The sequence below is a fragment of the Parus major genome, chromosome Z, assembly GCF_001522545.3.
Source record: "Parus major isolate Abel chromosome Z, Parus_major1.1, whole genome shotgun sequence".
Classification (NCBI taxonomy): Eukaryota; Metazoa; Chordata; class Aves; order Passeriformes; family Paridae; genus Parus; species Parus major.
In genome coordinates this window covers 9,664,904-9,680,137 of record NC_031799.1, presented here as the reverse complement: position 1 = coordinate 9,680,137, position 15,234 = coordinate 9,664,904, and the positions used below count along the sequence as shown (strand labels likewise).

The 15,234-nt window shown below is 40.1% G+C and overlaps 1 protein-coding gene and 1 non-coding gene across 5 annotated transcripts in view; both read left to right on the top strand.

Annotated features, from left to right (window-relative positions):
• Positions 1–15,234, top strand: part of ZFR (zinc finger RNA binding protein) — a 47,032-nt gene that overhangs the window by 1,120 nt on the left and 30,678 nt on the right. The gene's annotated exons all lie outside the window — the stretch shown is intronic.
• LOC117243748 lies at positions 14,176–14,313 on the top strand. The gene has a single exon (XR_004495623.1). It is a non-coding gene; the product is annotated as a small nucleolar RNA SNORA66 (small nucleolar RNA).

Sequence of the window (15,234 nt, the reverse complement as noted above, 5' to 3'; positions counted from 1 at the left end):
TTCATCTAAATTATGGCCAGAGTGTTAAAAAGTAATTGGTAGCATCTATTATATCACATTTTCTGACATCGTGTTACTTAACTTGATAAAAAGTCAGAAACATCTTTGCAATTTTGACTTATACTGGAGTGACACCTTAAAGTCCATATTTGAATTTTATGTTGCTCATTCCGTAAATCTATAATAAAGGCTTTCCTCAATGCTTAAGGTGTAGTGAATAAGAAAAAGCTCAGAAGAATAAAGCAAATATATCAGACATGATTAACAATAGCAATGAATGCAGATGTATGCTACTAGCTAATAAAAATTGCATATGTAATGTAGTTTTAGGAATGTACGCTTTTGTGGAGGTGTTGGAATAACTCCAAGTCTATTTTTTCTGTTGATTTTTCTCCTGAAAATGGGTGTGAAGTACATTAAACTTAATTTACTCTGGTATTTAACAGAGGATTAAATTTAGCTAATCTTCTAGTTCCTTTGGATGTTCGCAGTGTGTGTATGTGTTTACATTTTACGTGACGGTTATAGTGAATATATAGGACATATATATAGAACTTCCTTTTAAGTATAAAGGCTAAGTGAATAATAAACCAAGATCTGTATGTCTGCAGTTTTGAAGTGCAGTGAATTTTTAAAATCATCTTTTATTGCAGAGCTGAGATGATCTTTAGACTAAAGATCCTGAGCAATTCCTTTGAAGTTATATAATTGGAATAACATTCAAGTTTAATAGCTGATCCTAAGTGTGTTTTTGAGAAAATGGAAAACAGATCAAAAGAACATTTTTCCTTTGCTATCATAAGCTTAAGATACTGTTTAATTTGCTATCAGTTAAAGAGTCTACCTTCTATAATCGGTTTGTGTGTTTACCACATCTGGAAGTGAAGACACACAGCAATTGGTGTTTAGGCAGTCCTTTCATAAGAAGGAATTCAATATTTTAAGCTGAAAACACAAGAGTCACTTAAAACGTCTGAAGGAAGCTTAGTTTCACAAAGCCAGCTTGGTAGGTCCTTACTAGTGTTTTTACAGAGTGCTACAAATCATGTATTCCACTCCAGTGTATTTGAGAAAGAGATGGTGGTGGCAGGGGAAGATGGTAAGATTTGATATTACAACAAGTCTTTAGATTTGTTTCTAGTATTTGAAGTGACAGTTCATAGCATAAAAAAATCATGTTCTTGGAAACCAGGGCAATAGATAAACAAAAAAATGTTTTCCTACCTACTTAATACATAGGTGAGCCTCATAAATTTTGAAAAATTAAAGGTGTTTCTGGATGCTGAACTCACCTGTGGATTTTTTAAAAGTTGCTAGAAGTAACAAGGACTTGGGTTTAGAAGAACAAATCACTTGCAGTTGAAGTCTTTAGTTCTTTATACATACACCATTTGGAAGTTCTGACATGGTTGTTTTTATAGCAACAAATGAAAATTTTCATAATAAACACAATATTGGTCACATTTTTAAAGGTTCTCTCTTGCCAAAATGGCTATGAAGAATTCTGATATGTTGGAAGAATATTAGTCTGCAATTTTAGATGATCTCAGTGCTCCCTAATGATAATAATCAAAATTTTATTGATTTCAGCACTTAGTTCAAAAATTTATGCAATTATTTTTAGTATACACACCTTTCTTGTAATAACTTCAAGTATGAATATCTCAAAATATATTAAGTTTTCATCTGGAAACGTGAAGAGAAAATAAACCTAAACTTTGCATCAGAAAGAAGAGAGTCTAAGTAGATTCTGTTAAATTTCAATGAATAGAACAGACTCTTCCAATTGGAAGGGACCTACAGTGATTGTCCAGTCACCTGTCTGCCCACTTCAGGGCTGGCCAAGTTCCAGCACGTTGCTAAGGGCACTATCCAAGTGCCTTGGAGCAGTGACAGACTGGGGCATTGACAGCTTTTCTAGGAAGCTGTTCCAGTGCTTGACCACCCTCTCTTTATAGAAATGCCTCCTGATGGCCAGTCAAAAGCTCTCCTGGTGCAGCCGTGAGCCACTCCCTCCTGTCCTGTCCCTGGGTTACAGGGAGGAGAGCTCAGCACCTGCCGGTGCCCTTCCCCTCTTCAGGAAGCTGCAGAGAGCACTGGGGTCACCCTTCAGCCAGCCTCCCTTTCTCCCAACTGGACAAGCCCAAATTCCTCAGCTGCTGCTCACAGGAAGTTCCTTCCAGCCCTCCCACCAGCTTTGTTTTCCTCCTCGGGACACTTTCAAAGACCTTCCCCTTCTCCTCCACCTGCAGGGCCCAGGTTGAGGCCGCCCCAAGGCTGAGCCCAGCGGGACCATCCCCTCTCTGGGCCGGTTGTGCCGTGCTCGGTGCTCTGGGATGGGGTTTGTGCTCAGGGCTCTGGGATGGGGTTTGTGCTCAGGGCTCTGGGATGGGGTTTGTGCTCAGGGCTCTGGGATGGGGTTTGTGCTCAGTGCTCTGGGATGGGGTTTGTGCTCAGGGCTCTGGGATGGGGTTTGTGCTCAGTGCTCTGGGATGGGGTTTGTGCTCGGTGCAGCCTCGGCACTGCTGAGCCACACTGAGCCCCGCTCCAGCCAGTCCCACCTCCCTCTGCAGCTGTCCAGCCACTCCACTCCCACTTTGTACCTGTGCCTACCATTCCCCCATCCCAGGTGCAGAATCCCACATTTGAATTTGGTAAATTTCACTCCATTAGAAGAGTGGCCAATGCTCCAATCTAGATCCCTCTCCGAGGCCTCTTGTCCCTTAAGAGGATCCACAGCACCTGCCAGTTTGAATCATCAGCCAAGTTGCTAATGGTGCACCCAACTCTTGGTTGCCAGACAGATGTAGCCCCATTCAATACTGCCCTTTGGGTGCTGCCATCTGGACAGAGCACTGTGAATGTGCTCATCCCACAGCTGAACAACTTGTTGGAAAAGGATGCTGTGAGAGACAGTGTTAGCAGCTTTAGTCAAACTGGAACTGCATCCACTGCCTTCCCTTCTTTCAGGAGGCGAGGTGACCTTATGATACAGGGATAGGTGTGACAGATTATTGCATTGTTCTTTAACAATTCTTTCACTTTCTAATAGAACTTGGTATCTCCATAGTTTTTCCAGGAGGTGAGGTTACACTAATAAGTCTCCAGTTCCCTGTTTCTTGCCTCATGTTTTTGTAAATGAGGCAAGCTTCCAGTCAGCAGTGACCTGCCCAGACTCCCAAGGCCTTTGGTAGATGGTTGAGAGAGGTCTTGCTCTAACAACTGCTGGCCCTCCAGTATTCTGGGGTGAATCCCATCAGGGCCCATGGAGACATGGGAACATTCAGTTTAAAAGCTGGTCCCTCAGAATTTGAGTAACAGTTGTGAATCTCAGAAGTCACTCAGAAAACTCAAAGGATAAAATCTGCTGTACTAAGTGATTGCTGAAAGCTGCTTTTAAGCAAAGTTTCTGTATTTAATTCTAGACTTGTAGACTGGTATAAACTCTTTCAGAACTCCAGTTCTTCAAAATGACAGTATTCTAATTTGTATTATAGTAGTGAATCATAGGATCATAGAATATCCTGAATTAGAAAGGACCCGTAAGGAGCATCAAAGTCCAGCTACTGCCCCTACACAGGACATCCCCAAGAATCACACCGTGTGCCTGAGAACATTGTCTAAACATTTTTGGAACTCTGTCAGGCTTGGTAGTGTGACCACTTCCTGGGGAGCCTGTACCAGTGCCCAGCCACTCTCTGGATGAAAAACCTTTTGCTGATAGCCAACCTAAACCTCCCCTGGCACGACTTGAGGCCATTCCCTTGGGTCCTGCCACTGATCACCACAGAAAAGAGATCAGTGTCTGCTCCTTTGATTCCCCTTGCGAGGGTGTTGAAGGTCACAATGAGGTCTCCCTCAGCCTCCTCCCAGCTGAACAGACCAAGTGACCTCAGCCACTTCTCGCACTTCTCACACTTCTCCTCTCTGGTCTCTTCACCATCATTTGACCCTCCTTTGGACACTGTCTTACAGGTTAATATCTTTTTTATATTGTTGCACCCAAAACTGCCCCCAGCACTCAAGGTGAGGCTGCCCCAGAGCAGAGCAGGACAATCCCATCCCTTGCCTGGCTGGTGATGCTGTCCCTGATGCCCCCAGGACAGGGTTGGTCCCCCTGGCTGCCAGGGCACTGCTGGCTCCTGTTCAACTTGCCTTGGACCCACAGCCCCAGGTTCCTTTCCATGGCACTGCTCTCCAGCCCTCTGTTTGCCAGTCTATCCACACATCCAGGGTTGCTTTCCCCCAGGTCAAGAACTGAAAAGACAGTGGAGCATAGAAGTCACTGTGCCTTCCTGGAATTCCAGCTTATCCATGGTCATGGTGGATCATTTAAATACTGTCATCCTTCACATAAAGAAAACATTAAAATTTGTCCAAGTATTAACATTAAATACTGATATTTGAAGTGGTTATAAAGGTCTGATTGATAGCTGCTCAGGTGGTAGACCTTGGATTTGGAAAATTCAGGCATATTGGGTTGTTGCTGTTTAGCCACAGTGAGCAACTAAGTACTACACAGCCTCTTTCTCTCTTCTTGCCCAGCCTGGTGGGGAGGAGAATCAGAAAAGTAAAACTCCTGGATTGAGATAGGAACAGTTTATAGTTGAAAGAAAATAAAGTATAATAATATGAATTATAGCACTAATATTAATAAAAGAAATAGTAGTAGTGAAGGGAATAGGGGGAATAAAACCCAAGAGAGTAAAGCAATGCACAACACAATTGCTTATCCCCTGCTGACTAAATGTCGAGCCTATTCTCCAGAAACAATTAGCAGCTCCTGGCCAACTCACCCTAGTTTATACATGCATGCATGATATTCTATGTCATGGAATATCCCTTTGGCCAGTTTGGGTCAGCTCTCCTGGCCATGCTCCCTCCTGGCTTGTGCACGTGCTCACTGGCAGAATACAAGAAATGGAAAAGTTCTTGACAAGAGTGAGCCCTACTGAGGAACAGCTAGACCATCACTGTATTACCAGCATAATTCACATACTAAATCCAAAATACAGCACTGAACCAGCGACTAAGAAGAAAATTACTCTTCCCCAGCCAAAATCAGGATGGGCATGCAAAACTTTATATTTACTGTAGTAACAGTATAACCAGTAAAGTTCCTTCCATTGAATAAATAAGAAGAGGAATAGATTACTGTCTTCATTACTGCATAAATACTAATTTTCATAAAACATGAAAATGAAATCTTGTTTCATATTTAATCAAAGACAGCAAAAGAGCTAAGTGCCCTTTAAACCTGTAAATAATGTATTAGAAGCATTCTTGTTCCTTTCAGTGTTGTTGCTGCATAAAATTTCCTGCTACCCTACTCATTTAGAATTCTTTGTGTTCACTACCCAGTAATAATATCGTGATTTACTGAGAAGCATTAGATTATGCGGATAGTAATGCAGGAAATTTCTCTGAACATTACAGGACCTTTACAGCTTCTGCTTTCTGCTAGTGGTGGCATTAGGGCCTAAGATTATAAACCTGCGTGCAATGCAAACCTCATTTGTTACTTATTTAAGTGACTGTACTAATCCAGTCACTCTTTTTAGGAGCCTGAAATAAATGTCACATTTGGTGATACTAGTCTTCTTTGTGTATATGTGTGTGCATACTCTGTACCTCACCTGAGCCACTGTGTGACTATTCAGTTTGAAATTAGCACTCTAATAATGGCTTGTCTTTCCCATGTAGAATAATAGTAGCATCCTTGGTTCTGTGCTGGAGAGAGGTATAGTTAAGCTTTTAATCTCAGATTGGCTGGTTAAAATGCTAGTGGAGAGATAGGAGCGTTGAGTAATGTTTGGACAGAGAAGTGTGCAAATGTGATAGTTTTATTTAGTTAACCTTGTATTACGGTTTTGGTTTCTGTTAAAAAGGTGAAGAATCTTTTAGGCGTTGTGAATTTCATCTTGGTGGTATCCATACTGTTTCTTGCTCTAATGAGGCAGGACATCTAATGATGGGAGATGCTTGGGTAGTTAGGAATGATTTGTTAGTTTTGAATTGCCTTCAAACAGCTTGGATATTACTGAGTGTGGCGAGCTGTCACAGATAAAGGCAATTTTAGCAGTGCAAGTTCAGAGCAGACCACAATGCCTGTGAGTCCAGGTTAAGATGCAATCTTCTAGGCAGCAGTATGGAAGTGAACTCTTGCAGTTACAGCTGGTTTGGAATTCAAATACAGAGCACCATGTTGCAGCATATTCTAGTGGAGCAGAGCAACAAAGGAAAGTGAATTGCATGGATGCAAAAATGAGTGTTCATGGATGAGTTGGCTGTTGAGAATTGGTTGAGGGTGTTCTTTTCACATTTGCTGGTATTTCTAATTACTTTTGTCTTCAATATATGTCCCAGTTAATGGTTCTTCATCTAGATACTGGTTTGAAAAGTATTGAGTCTTTCAAAGATGTTAGGGCTGTAATTCACATAGGCATACCAGACCAAGCTTAAGGTATTCACTAAACATAATTCAGTCTTGTGTTGATGAAAACAGGATGGTAAGGACAGCAGTGGGTAGGACTTCTTCTGCTGACAGTATGTTCTGCTAGACTTGAGCAGTGAAAGTAGTCATAGTTTTACCACATGGTGAAGCTAAAAACTCAGAATGCTTGCTCTGTGTACTTTGAGCCCATGTTCTCTTGAGCAGCTATCTTGATGCATACATAATTCTTAGCAGAAGAGATTTCGCTGAATATGGCAGAGCTGTGTGGAGCTGATTTTCTTTTGGTCAATGAATGTTAGTGTTAAGTGCTGTGCTAGGTTAGTGTTAAATAAGAATGTTAAGTGTTTAAGTGGTAAACATGCTGTTCTAGCTCAATGTACACAATAAGCCTCCAGTGCTGTTCTTGAAAGGATTTTGATGGACTTCTTTTCAAGTCAGTGAGGTCCCACTCTCAAAGGAGATACACCAACATTAGAAAGGCAATAAGGGGCTCTGCGTGTGTTAACTTGAGTTGTATGCCCGGGTTGGAATAGGCTATAACAGGGAGACAGAGAAGGTGGTAAACGAGGGGGGAAGGTGCCTCTAGTCAAATAAGCCTTTGTCATTTTAAGGAGGGAAGCCTGCCAACTAGTTGAAATTTGCAGCAGGTGCTTGTCTTCAGGGACTGAGCACTGGAGGATATTTTCTGTCAATGGTATAGTTGTGTCCTTTGTAGCTGTAGCCTCAGAATGGGTTGATGGTTATAGGCTTAGCTGTGGGGTGTTAAATTATGTGTGAAAGTTTGTCTGCTACTAAAATACAACAATGGCAGCTTAGAGCATAGTTACATTATTGGTGCTAGAAAAGCAAAGTAGTAGCTTAAGGCAGGAAATACAGAATGTTTTAACAATTTAGTACAATTTTCCATACTAGTGAAGTTTCCTTCCTTTTATGGAGAATTTGCCAGTTTTAGTGTTTTTTCTGTTTAGTGTCTTCATTAATGGTCCAGATGTTAGGGCAAAGTGTACTCTTAGCAAGCTTGCTCATGACAGAAAATGATGAGGAGTGACTTACGTGCCAGAGGGTTACAGTGACATCCAGAGGGACTTCAAAGGTCTGGAGAAAACAGCTGCCAAGAATCTTGGGAAGTTCAACAAGGGGAAGTGCAAAGTTCAGTATGAAGGAACAGCCCCATGCACTAGTATATGCCATGGGCCACCCAGCTGGAAAGGAAGAGGTCCTGGTGGATGCCAGATTTGAATGGGAGCCAGCAATGGGTCCTTGCAGCAAAGAAGGAGAATGGCATCCTGGGATGCGTTAGGCAAAGTATTACCAGGTGGGTAAGGGAGGTCATCATTTCCCTCTTGTACAGCACCAGTGAGGCCACATCTGGAATCCTTGCCTGTTTTGGGCTTCAGTACAGGAGAGATATAGACATACTGGAGAGAGCCCAAGAGGCCCACCAAAGCTGCTGAGGAGTCTGCAGCATTTCTCTAATGAGAAAAAGCTGGGAGAGCTGTGACTATTCAGCCTGGAGGAGGGTGGGGGGGCAATCTTCTTAGTGAGTATAAATACCTGAAGTAAGGATGCAAAGAGGACAGAGTCAGGCTTTTTCTCAGTGGTGCCCAGGACCAGAGGCAATGGGTGCAAACTGAAGCATAAGAGCTTTGCTCTGAATGTGAAGAAACACTTTTTAAATACGAAAATGACCGAGTCCTGGCACACATGGTCTGGGTAAGTTGTGGAGTCTCCATCCTCAGAGATGCTTAGAAGCTGTCTGGATACAGTCCTGGGTGTCTGGCTATAGGTGACACTGCCTAAGTGGAATTGGACCCCTGATGACCTCAGGTGTACCTTCCAATCTCTGCCATTCTGTAGTTTTGACAGGGATAATGTTAGTAGTTGCTCCTTATTTTTTAGCAGATGTAACCTCTCAAACTAAGTTTTTTTCTTTTGCATATTACCATTCAAAGCTATTCAATATAGACTTGAAAAAAATGAGCTTTTTGAAGAAAGTAGTATAGGCAATGGTTTGTCTGTTGTGTGTGGCTGAGCAAAGAGAGGTTGATACAGATCATGTATTACATCACTGTTACAGACACAAATAGTATATACCGGGAACAAAACATGGCAGAATTTGATTGGATTTTAGTTAGATTGTGAGACTAAATGTAGAGATAATGAAAGAAAGGGTGTTTTGAAAACATGAGGCTGTTCATCTTTGAGGTGAGGTATTGATAAGTATATGGTTTAGCTATCTAGTGGCAATCAGTAATTTCTAATGGCATGATGCAAAGATATTTTTAGAACAAGGAAGGGGAAGGGAAAACTCAAAATGGCTACAAAACCCTGTCTTTTTTAGGCTTTATGTAGTTAAACCATAGAATGTATTACTGCTGAAATTTAGCAGAATTCAGGAGGGTGCAGCACATTTGAATGCCTTCAGGCCTCTCTGGATTCCTAGTGAATTGTATTACAAGTAGTGTTCTGTTCACAAAACTGTAAGAATAGAAAAAAAAAAAAAATTTTGTAAATTTCTTATAAGATATTCAAATATTGAAAATGTTATGCCTGTAGTGAGTGACAGACTCCAGAAATACAAAGGCAAAGTCACTCTTAAAGTGCAACATACTGTAGTGTAATATTTCATTTCACCAATTTATGCTGTTTATTATCAAGTGTGTATAGGAGAATAAACTCACTTTCTTTTTTCTGTTAATTCTAATTTTGGTTTTGCTTTGCTCTGTCCATGTTCCATTAGCACATCTGAAACTTCATCTGACCAATTATTCAGGAGTGCCTCTTCCTAGGTTGGGATCTGCAGCAGTAGCAGATTGCACTGCTTCTAACAGTAACTAGAACATACTTGTTTCAATCATCATGTTCCTGAAAGAACTGCAGAACTGTGTTTTTTCCTATTCTGCTATTAATAGAATAATCTGTGAAACTTTGAGAAACCTGGCACTTAGATTCCACCAAATATGGTTTCCTTAATGCTAAAATGTTCCAATGTTCTTAAAAGATACAAATCAAAGAAACCATCCTAATTAGTGGAAGGTTTTGTTCAATACACTCATATTTTAAAAACTATTTTAGAGCTTAGCTTAAATGATGTGCATGAAATCACTTCTATAAATGAAAAAAACCCAGCAAGAAATGTTTTAGAAGCTGTAATTTCTGAGGAATACTGTCTTTTGGATAGAGACATACTTGATTTTAGGCCAGATCCTAACTGTCTATCAAAACAGCAGTCGTCAGAATACTGAAACTGAAAAATCAGAGATGTTCTTTGCCTTTTGGAACAGAGTTTTCAGTGTTCAGTAACCTAAACAGTGCTGGAATAGGAGCATCATTTGTGTGCATGTGTTGCTTTTTACTAGAGCAGCGTACTGAAGATGAGCAGGTTATGTGCACACGAGTAACAATTAATTTCTACTTTTTTATTCAAATAAATGAATCAAGTGTGATGAAAAGCAGGGCTTACAGGGAACATTTTATGTGCTTCCTGTGTACATACCCTTTATATGCTACATGTCTTACTTGGAAGGCTGCCTTTTCCTGAATGTGTATTATTCCTCTGACAGTAACTGCCACAGATGGATTATCACATTTCTTAATACATGACTTAATCAGCAAATACCTTAATGTGAAAAATAAAGTGTCTTACAATCTTCATTTATCTGGCAAAATAGATAGCATTAAATAAAAATGTTGTGTTTTCTTTATATTACTAACATAAAAAAGTAAAGTTTTCTACTTCCCATTTAGGTTTAAACGAAAAAGCCTCCACACTTTTTTCAAGAAAAGGGCAGTAGCTGGAAATGAAAAAAGACATGACATAAATGCATTGCAGAGGAGAATTCATTATTTGCTGCAGAATTGCTCTTAATACTGTGACATTCTTTGGTAATCAGATCTTCTTTCAGTGTTGCTGTTGGGAAGTAACTAACAAAGGTTCTCCTGTATTCCATCTAACAAGTTCTTATCTAAGCTTTTTTGGGGAATAATGCTGCTTATTTGAAAACCTACCTTATATGGCTGCTTAAGTTAGGCAAACACGTGGTTGTGGAGCTGAAGAACAATGTTTTGCCAAGTGGACACCTGTACTTCATTAATTGCTGTTGACCAGCAATTTCTGCTCTCCATAACTTCTGTCTGTTTAAGCGTGCTGCCAGCTTTTTTTTTTTCTTTGAAAGTCCATGTTTCTTTTTTCATATCAAAAACACTGCTACAGTGTTCTTGCTGGAGGTCTTTAGGCAGTTCAGAAAAGGTTATTAATTGTTGCTTGAAAGTTCTGTTTTTTGACGAGAGAAATAGAAGTTACCATAAGAATTACGTAATTTATCTAGTTATTTTAATAATACAGAGCAGTGATTGCTAACACCTTCTGTTTTGAGAGCTTGTTCTCAGGGTGTGGACTTTTTGTTGCTGATGTTTTAATACAGCTTGGTCAAATGTTCAGGGGAGAATTTTCTAGGCTAAGTATCTACCTAGAATTACACTGTTTTTTGCAAAGCAATGCTGTGGCTTATTTGGTTTTGTGGTGTAGAATTGGGCAGGGAAATCTTCATAACTCTTTGTTTCCTCAGTGTTTACAATGGAGACTTTGTACAAGTCTTGTACAAGAAAATTATTTTAAAATTGCTGTTTTATTTCAGAAGGACAGTTCTGTGTGTACACAACAGAATTCAATGGTGATACCATGCAAACATCTGCTGTATTACTCCTATATCCAACTTTAAAAATATCCGGGCAAAACGTCCCTGCTTTGAGAAAAGGTACTTGCATTTGATGAAAGGCATTTTGTGCATGACAGCAATGTGGATAAGGCCAGTTTTTGCTTTTGGGCTTTACTTTGGGATGAACTCTGCAAGACTGAGAGACGGGGTGGCCCCTCAGCCCCACCCCTAGAAAATCAGATTATCATGGAATTAGAGATTGCTGTGGAGAGATACATGGCCACAGCTCACTGCAGTCAATCTTATCTTTCAGGTTTAATATCATAGTGGTATTTTAGAATATGTGGCACTTGTGCTGACACAAATGTGACAGAAAGATTGGTATTTCCCATCATTAGTCTCAGTAGAAATTATAGGAGATATTATTCAAAGATTTGAGTCAAAGGTGTTTTACAAAAAATACTTGTGCAGAATAATACAGTACTGCTAATAAAGAGTTAACATCTCATTTTCTTGGAGTTATTCAGCTAGAATGTGAAAGATGAGGACAAGTATACACTGTAGTGTAAAACACCTGAATAGGTCTGATGTCAATAAAATACATTATTTTTGAATTCAAATTTCTTGTGGAAGATGTGGTCTAACGCTAGTACAGCAGAGTACAATTTGAAGCTACCTATAACTTCGTAAATTAAAGAATGATTATTCTGAAAGTGAATGTAAACTGCAAGAATTGTTGTATGAAGTTACATTGGATGGAATGGTCAGAAACTCTATCTGCTTTTGTAGGTGTTGGTCTAGAGCTCATTTGCTTTTGAAACTGGACCTTTTATAAACTAAGGAAAAAATTCTTGATAGGATGCTGAAATGTCATGTGCTGGTTTTGGCTGGGGTGGAGTTAATTTTCTTCATAGTAGCTGATACTAGGTTGTGTTTTGAATTTGCACTGAAAACAATGTTGGTAATACAGGGATGTATTTATTACTGCTGAGCAGTGCTCAAACAGCCAAGGCCTTTTCTGCTTCTCACTCCACCCACCAGTGAGTGGCCTCAGGGTGCACAAGAAGTTGTAAAAGGACACAGCCAGGACAGCTGACCCAACTGACCAAAGGGACATTCCTTACTATATAGCATCATGCTCAATGATAATACTAGGGGGAGAAAGAGGAAAGAGGTGGTGTTCAAAGTGATGGTGTTTGTCTTCCCAAGTAACTGTTTTTCTGTGTTGGAGCCTGGGTTTCCTGAGAAGGCTAAGCACCTTCTGCTTTTCTGGGCATATTGTTGCACCTCAGTGTTTTGTGAGGGGTCTAGAACTGGACAAAAAACTCAAGGTGTGGCCTCACCAGTGCCCCAGTACAGGGGGAAAATCACTGCCCTAGTCCTGCTCGCCACAGTGTTGCTGATACATAACAATTCCATTGGTCTTCTTGGCCATCTGCCCACACACTGGCTCATGTTCAGCTGCTGTGGACCAGCACCCCCAGTCCTTTTACATTGGGCAGGTTTTCAGCCATTCTTCCCCAGGTCTGTAATATAGCCTGGGGTTGTTGTGACCCCAGGACAGGACCTGGCGCTTGACCTTCTTGTGCCTCATATGATCAGCTTTGGCCCATTAATCCATCCTATCCGAATCCTTGTTTTGTTTCGCTTGTGTGTTTGGCCTTGGCCTTCCATATTAAACTGTCTATCTCAACTCACAAGCTTCTCACTTTTACTCTTCCAGCTCTCTCCCCACTTCCACTGTGGGGAATGAGCTAGTGGCTGTGTGGGGCTGAGTTGCCAGCAGGGGTTAAACCGTGACACACTGGAATAGCTTGTCTGGAGCAGTCTTACAATCTCCATTCTTGGAGGTGGTCAGGACCTGACTGGACAAGGCCCTGAGAAACCTAGCTTTAAGATAAGCTGAGTTTTGAGCATTGGATAAGGTCAGGTGACTTCCAAATCATTGTTTAAACCAAAATAAGCCTATGAGTTTTAAATTCCTCCTAGCTAATAAAGCAAAGTGAATTGAGTGTATTTGGAAGATTTGGAATATTTGCTTATTAGCAAAAATGCTAATAAGGTATATTAGAATTTAGTTTGGGGAAGAGAAGAGTTGGTCTACAAAGAAAATGGGCTGCGTCAATGAGTTAGCTTCTTTCTCTGCAGTCCTGCAGTACCTATTGGTGTATTCTTAACTCATAGAACATACAGAGTAATTTGTATAAATTCATCTTTTCCCCATGGTGTTGAGGGATGTGCTGAAGAACATGCATGTGGTTTGTTGCCATAGTTCAGCTGACATACAGTATTTCATTGGTGCTTCAAGAACTTGATGATATGCCTAGATCTTTCGGAGACTTCTTTATCAAGACTAAGGTGAAGTACTTTATGTGGTGCAGTATGAAAAATGACTGCTTAAGGTAGAGATTAGTAAAATAATTGTAGAGAAGGAGCTGGTAGAGGTGATTAGTAGAAGAACTCATCAAATAGCAGTAATTGCAGTAGAGTTTACTAGGGATTGGTTGTGACTAGTATTTTTATTAGTGTGGCATGTTATGCTATTTGATGTCAGGAAAATGGAGTCAGTACACAGGTAACTTTAAAAGAATCTACTCTGAGGAAGCTAAACTGCTGGGAAAGAAAACAGTTGTCTGGAGCAGAGTGGGTGGCACAGCTGAAAATTCATATGAAATGACGCATGAGGTTCTTGCCATCTGTAGTCAAAGAAAAACAGATAATATTAAGATGGGTGCCCAGATGAAGGAAGAGTGGAATAGAGAGTTTGGCAAACTAATCTGGGAGGAGCTAAGTTCATCTCAGCAAATGTGATGAGGCACCAATCAGCAAACCAGGATAAGAACTCTTGTAAGTTAATTGAAGGAGTTGGCACAAGGATATTTTTATGTAAATTAATTACATTAAAATGTCTACTTATCTTAGTGTTAAAGGTTTTCAGCATGACCATGGAGAGAAGAATGCCACAAATTTAGAGGAGATGTCACAGTTAATTTCTGTTACATAATGTAACACAACTTTTAGAAAGGAAGGAGCAGTCACTTCTAGAATGCTTTTCTTGCAGTCTTGCAAACTCAGTCACGAGCTCTGCATGATGTTGCAGAAGCAAGGGGAACAGGTCTGCTAAAATAAACATGGCCATAGAACCTGTGTTAGCCTTAGAAATCTAACTCTTTGGGCTGTTAATTCTATGCCATAATAAGGAAATTTGCTTCTCAGTTGCACAAGAAATGAAATTTTCGGTACCATAATCTTGTTAATAGTTCTGCTGGTAATGTTCATAATCTTTTTGCAATTTTAAATACTGGCAACTATCAGGTATCTTTAATCGTACATATTCTGAGTTCAAAAGCTTTTTCTTTGCTAAACTGACTGGTACTGTTACTTTGTAGTGTGTTGTGATCACTGTATCTTATTTTGTAACAGTAACAAAGAGTTTAATGAAACATGGAAAAACCAAGCTACTGCTTCAGCGCAAGTCTTCTGCTCCTTTTTTTTTTGCTCCATTTCCCTGTATATATATATAATTAATATGGGTTCTGACTCTCAGCAGATCTATTTTGTAAGCTGCTGTGTTTCTTAAAATTTCTGCCACGCTAGAATATGACCCCAACAGGGAACCCTCACATTGTTTTCTGCTAGATTAATAAGTTAAATCAGTGCACTGAATGGCTTGACAAGCAGCAGAATTAGCACCAGGGATGGAATAAGATGGCTTAGCCAGCACTGGTGTTTGGAAGAAGGGAAAACTAAGAGTGGGAAAAGTGTGAAGCAAGACTTACCTTGTTGGCAGTATTAGACTGTTGATGTGTTCAGCTGCAGTCAGTTAAGCAGTCTGCTGTCTGTTTACTCAGTTTAATGATATTTTAGTAGACATATAGACCATGATAATTACCTCAAATTTTGTGAATATTTTACACTTCTGTACTGTTAGTTATGTAGATTATGAGGTCTAATTTTATAGACTGTCATTCACTTTTACCGTCATTAAACAGTCTTCCTGAATTTTGTGGTGGGGTCCAATTTTTCATGTTAAGTAAATGGAATTTTCCTGGGAACATCAGGGAGGAGGAGTTGTTGCAAGCAGCAATAGGAGGTAAATCAAAGTACCTAGGTCTTTTCATT